Source organism: Haemaphysalis longicornis, unplaced genomic scaffold, assembly GCF_048455015.1.
Source record: "Haemaphysalis longicornis isolate Haplotype H1 unplaced genomic scaffold, Haemaphysalis longicornis Haplotype H1 scaffold_2, whole genome shotgun sequence".
Classification (NCBI taxonomy): Eukaryota; Metazoa; Arthropoda; class Arachnida; order Ixodida; family Ixodidae; genus Haemaphysalis; species Haemaphysalis longicornis.
The window spans coordinates 212,119,466-212,125,341 of NW_027526295.1; the positions used below are offsets into that span (position 1 = coordinate 212,119,466).

General features: G+C 45.0%; 1 long non-coding RNA gene across 1 annotated transcript; it reads right to left on the reverse strand.

Annotated features, from left to right (window-relative positions):
- Window positions 1-1,015: 1,015 nt before the first annotated feature.
- On the reverse strand, window positions 1,016-5,000 carry LOC144167618 (uncharacterized). The gene is made up of 5 exons (XR_013322066.1): window positions 4,867-5,000; window positions 3,555-3,723; window positions 3,214-3,359; window positions 2,999-3,121; window positions 1,016-1,944 (listed from the first exon to the last, which is right to left on the reverse strand). It is a non-coding gene; the product is annotated as an uncharacterized LOC144167618 (long non-coding RNA).
- Window positions 5,001-5,876: the final 876 nt, after the last annotated feature.

Consider the following 5,876-nt stretch of genomic DNA (forward strand, 5'->3'; position numbering starts at 1 on the left):
AGTTTCGGTTTCAGCGAGTGCCGCGAAACGATGGATTTTGTGGATTTTGTGTGAACAAAGCTGACCACGTGACCGTCGGAAGATCCGCGTCGACGGCAGTTTCTGCGAATGCGCCCACATACTGATCTCGTGAGGCGCTTAATTAAAAAGCGACCGTGGATGTGACACAGCCGCTGCGAGTGTAAATGCTACCGCGGCTAAAGAACGACGCGCGACGCTCGAGACGGTGGGTGGCAAGACGCGCGCTGGGAGCAGCCGGCCGGTCTGCCTACAGGTCCGCCTACAGATGTGTTCGGCTTAGCACTGCGGCGGATATTCGAGTGCCGCTCTCGTAAGCGGTGCAGATGACTATTTTTAATGCAACCCGCCATCGCATCATTAACTCCTTTCTCATGCAAGCCACCATGGTCGGGACTTGGGGACAATTTCGTGCAGCGGTAACAAGCTATCACTCGAGCTACCTGCGCCGGCCTGAGCCACTTCGCGGCCGTGGCCGCCGCCTGCACAGCGACCGTGCAGCAAGCTCAGTGGGCTTTTCGTGCCTCCGCCGCGTTTTCGCATCCAATGGTAATAAACAGGAATAGAAACAGAGTGCCTGGAATCGCTGTAGAACTTTGGTCGCGGCCAGCTGCCCGATGAGCTGACGAAATCACGGCGCCTCCGCCGCCAACGATCGGGTCGTTCGTTCTCGAGAGCAGAATCTCCGCCCTCCGGCCCTCCGATTGGAGCGGCGAGCCGGGTGAGCCGGCGAAAAACGCCGGCAATGCGGAAGCGGCAAACACAAACTCGTGACGTGCTTGGATGTTCTTTATTTACATAATATCCTCGGGATGTCGATTGCGCGTGGTCCTCTCCTGGCTGCTCGGTTGCGTTTCGCACACTTTAAAATTGATTTTAAATATGTTCTAGGCTGTATTCGCCGCTGATATTTTGCAGATGGTGTATATGTGTTCCCACCAATCTATCTCCGAAGTTGTCTCGCCTTCAAAATTTTGTGTCAGTGCCCCTTTAAGAAGCAAACAAGCCAGCGTTGAATCATACAGGGGACCAGTTTTACAAAGCAGACTTGAAAGCATTTTTTCCAGCTTCAACGTTTTACCATAGGTAAAATTCACAGTTGCGTGCTATAAAAACCCTCCCGTCTTGCTGTCAGTGTAATTGTGACCAAAGCCCTGCTTCTGCCAAGCAAGAAATGCAACTTTGTTCAAAGGAGAAGACTTGTTCAAGCCAAATACGCACATTTTAAATTCTTCTACGGCATGGGTGTCAGCTCACTTACAGTACTAAAATTTATCAATGAAGGCGGAAGCCATCTCCGTAAATAAGCACTGTCACTTTTGCATCACCAGCAGCACTGCCACGAAAAAAAATCTCATGAGCTACACTTGAATAATAGGACGTTACAATGCGGTGCCACGAACTACATTAACACCCACTATAGATTCAAAGACAGCCTGCGCATTGTGCCAATGATGAAAAATAAGGCACGACTTCAGTGTTCAGTTGACATGAAACTTGCATGTGCCAGTAACTTAAACCTCTTCATCTGATTTCACCCCCTTCATGCCTTTCATCTGACCTCCTTCATGCCTTTCAAGAGATACTTTAACCTCTACCAATAATTTAAAATCCCAAGTAGAGCTGAACACTTGAAGTATTTCAACAGAGACTCCAACTTAAATGACACCAGGCCACTGTCAAATTTCTCATGCTTTCCAAGAACTCCCTGCAAAAGTCCCAAGAACTCTTCAAAGGCACACAACCATAAGAACATGATGACACGATGAAAAAGATGACATATACGGCGAAGAGGATGACCACATCCTGAAGTGACAATGCAGGCGGCGAATCCGTGATGTGTTTCTTGCGAGCAATATTGATGGCGCCAGTCCCTTCTCTCAGAATAACCGGGCCTCGAGAAGACTTACTGCTCACCTCATGTACCTTCAAGGAAACAAGATTATTTTGTTACATGGTTGCTTTAAATGAGTGAGTTGCTTAGGCCCTTTTATAACACAGTAATTGATTTAAAATCAGTGATTTCTTGGTTTTTTTCTGGAAGTGCTGCTAAAGGTGAAAGTGCGCTAAACAATATCACCAGAGACAATCAATGAAATTGCCCTGATTCTGGAAAGTATCCCACCTTGCTGCCTCGGTATCCTGAATATAAGGTTTTTTATCCTTGAGAGATTTCGTTTATTAATCAAATAATAATTACTATAATCACCTTTTGGCATTATATTTTACACACCTTCTCTCTGCAAAAAATGTTCTCTGTATTGTATAATGTGCTCCCTAGAATGCTGTAGTGAGGCAGGCTTAATATAACTTAAAGCTAAACGATGTGTCTACCGCAAAGAAATAAATGGCCAGTCACAGGAAATCATAAATATCACACTGTGGCAGACATTTTTTGGGGAATTGATTCCACCTGAAATATTTGCCTCTCGATATGTATTACCTCCATGGTTCGTAGTGGTATGAGGCAGAAGATGAGCTGACTAATGCTGAACTAGGCTGTTGCACAATTTTCTTATAAATCACAACTATAGCACATTTTCTTGCAGACGACACTTTCTGTGCTCTAAACAATTCCTTTAAAAAACAATTACCCCTTATTTAACCACCTGTAAAAATCCAATGCAAGCATTACTCATGCTACGGCTGTATTTAGGAGTATTATTGGTGCTACGGGCGTATTAAAAGCGGGAAATTTAAATCGTCAGTTGCCACCGTATTGTTGTAGCAGCAACCACGTTGGGCGTGTCCGTGGTGCTGGCAAATCACAGCAACAACTCTCAAGACGTAAAAGCTAAATATTTACAAAACGTAAATACAAAATAGTGTTTTTTTTTTGCCAGTGTTGGAGCATCCGTAATAGGCGGAATGTGAACACAATGGCCAATATTGGCGTTCACGATAACTTGTTAACAGTGAGATTTTATTAGGATGAACAGCCCCAGAAATTGAGTCCCGCAAAAACAAAATGCCAGCTTACCCAACCAAAATTAAGACCCGGGTGTTTCTGTCAGGGACGTCTCAAAGTGCACTTCCAGGAAAGTTTCGCTAACGTGTTCCGAAAAGCTCCTACTGTCACCTTGAGCCACAGGCCAAGCTGTCACTGAAAAGAAGTTCAAGTTTCAAATCATTAGTTACAAAGAAACTACCTAAAAACGCGCCATGAAAGACCAAAAAATGGCAGTGCGTACTTACTTGTAGAATGCAATGATTTCATCCCGTGCAAGAGCTTTAATGTGTTGCCTTCTGATGATACACTTCCAAGAAGGGATCCAAATACAATTAAAATAGCCATATGCATTCCTTGTACAGCTGTTTCAGGTCTATCTTCGCCCTATTGCCTAGAAAATAAACAGTACAAAAATATCAGAGAATAAATTTATGCCTTGCTTTACCCAGGGAGCACGAGAAAATATTGAACAATGTCTGATTTGTTCCACGAAAGTCGAATGTCTTTTTTACAGCGGAAGCCCTGGTAATCTTGCCTTGCTAAACAATTTGAGATATAAAAATATTTGAACATACTTTGAGCTCACCTGTCCTTGGTCTATGCGAACTGGTGAATATCTGCACAATATGCACGACTCAAAAGGTACTCTTTTGTGGCTTATGAGCTCCACAGGGCATTCATAATCCGCCACACTCTCCCCGACGACCCTTCAGCATGCCGAAGATGTCTTCAGCCAGTAAATGCCACAGCCATGACTTCGCAGGAGCATGTAAAGAATGGAAATAATTTGTTTTCATTTTTTTTGCAGAGGAACAAAAACATTTGTCACAACCTATCAGTGGAGGGCCACATGTCTCCACAGTCAGCCACAGACTCTTTCTGAACAGGTCATAGAGTATGAATACAGAATGTAGCAATCTACTTTTACAGTATAATATCTACGTTCAAAGGAGAACAAAAATGGATTAATGTTTGGTGCACATCATGATTCAACAACTTTGCACCTGAGCGTTTCAAAAATTATTCCAACTCTCTGGCTGCCACTGACATTGATAGCATAAAATGGCAGGAATGAATTATTTTTAAACTTACTTTGTGACGTTAAAACTTCTAATAGTCCACACGTGAGCTTTATGGCTAATTATTCTGAGGTCTCAGGTTACCACTGACATTGACAGCATAGAAACGGCACCACACTTTCTGCGTGTTCCCACCTGCCTTCCCCTCCAAAAAAGGAACGTTTTGTCACTACGCTACTGCTCAGACAACCACTTTCCCTGCATTTCACTACACGTCAGGGAGCCAACTAAAGTTGACTAGTGTAAATAGAACATCTGAATTCATCGAAGGCATTGGAAGAAACCGGGAACAACTACACACACAGCACAGATAAACGTAAGCAGTGCTGCTGCTAACGCCTTGAACGCACATTAACATGAGGCGGAATGGCGCGATTAGCACAGTAAATTTATGGATCTCAGCAGACCAACACAACGCAATTAACACGAAAGTTTGAAAATGCCGATAAGTCTAAAGACAGGCGCTACAAGTTGTTCAGTGCGTGCGCGCGAGACAATGCGCACGCGAGACAATAGCGAGCGACTAACCCGAGAAGATTTAGTACCGCTGACTGGAACAGCAACCGTCAATATACAACTAAGCAACACCACACCGTAAGGGGACATGCAGACTCGAGAAATGCGCGCAGCAGCAACTTTCTAAATAGCACTAGCCAACGTACGCAGTCAGAAATGTCAAGCCGACTCGGACCCACAAACACGCAGCAAACGTTTCTTGAACACGAACAACAGGCATGGGAGCGGCACGTTTACCGGACTCAGTGATGAACAAGTCAATGAACAACAACCGTTACCAGAACATAAATAAGCAGCACTGACCTTTTTTGAGCCTCCTGGCAAAACTACATTTTGTCGAACAGTAAATACAGCCCGAGGATATGAAGAAATCCGCAGTTTCACGCCACAACCGAACTGCCATAACGGTTCCCGCCACTGTGATTTCAATGCCTCTAATACATCAGGCGCATAACGCGAGCAATCGAGAAAACTGCTGTAGAACGCCACTTGTGGCGCTGCATGCAGAAGAACGTAAAACTAGCGCAGTGAACGCTGAGAGATAGGGGCGCTGCTGTCGTTTAAATGGTTGACGCAGTCCTGTTTTTCACTCATCGTCGTTGTACCCGTTGCCTTCCCACTATACCATGCATCAACGCAAACGGCGTGACCTTGCGGCTGCCGACGCATGCGCACGGCATGCCGCACTGAAGTGGCGGTCGTTTCGTAATGGTTTCGGCCAACTTTTCCTTCCTCCGTGGTTTGGGCGATGCACGCCGTGGCCAGTGACCAGTCCACGGAAGAGATCACAAACTCGGCACCCTTGATCGCTTTTATTTGCTTAGGAAAATGGGAGTAGGCCTCTAAGCGGACGTCTATGCGGCTCTGAGGCTGGAACAAAGAGCTCAGATATTAGCCAATTTAACACGTTAGTTGGGATAAAATTTTTTCTCGCCGCGGGCCGTGAGTGCGTGCGGTATGTGTGCATAAACTTTGATGACAGCATTACTTCGTTGTTTGCAGTGAAAACAAAACGACGCTTCTTTATTGACTGCGTTCTCCTGACAACAAGCCTTTCCAATACCAATAATATATACTGCGACGCTCTTTGTACCCACGTTATAGAAAACTACTTCCGTATAGTGAATTCAGTGTGACATAGCTAATTAGCGAGTAATAATACATCTGCCCGTTTTCCAGCAGTTTTTCTTCATGAACACCAATAGTGCAGGAAAACAGCAACGGGGGGACCAGCAGGAGACGGCAGGTCATTCGGTGAACTTGAATTACTATGGCAAGTAACAACATTAGGGTAACACTGCGGATTTCTCGAT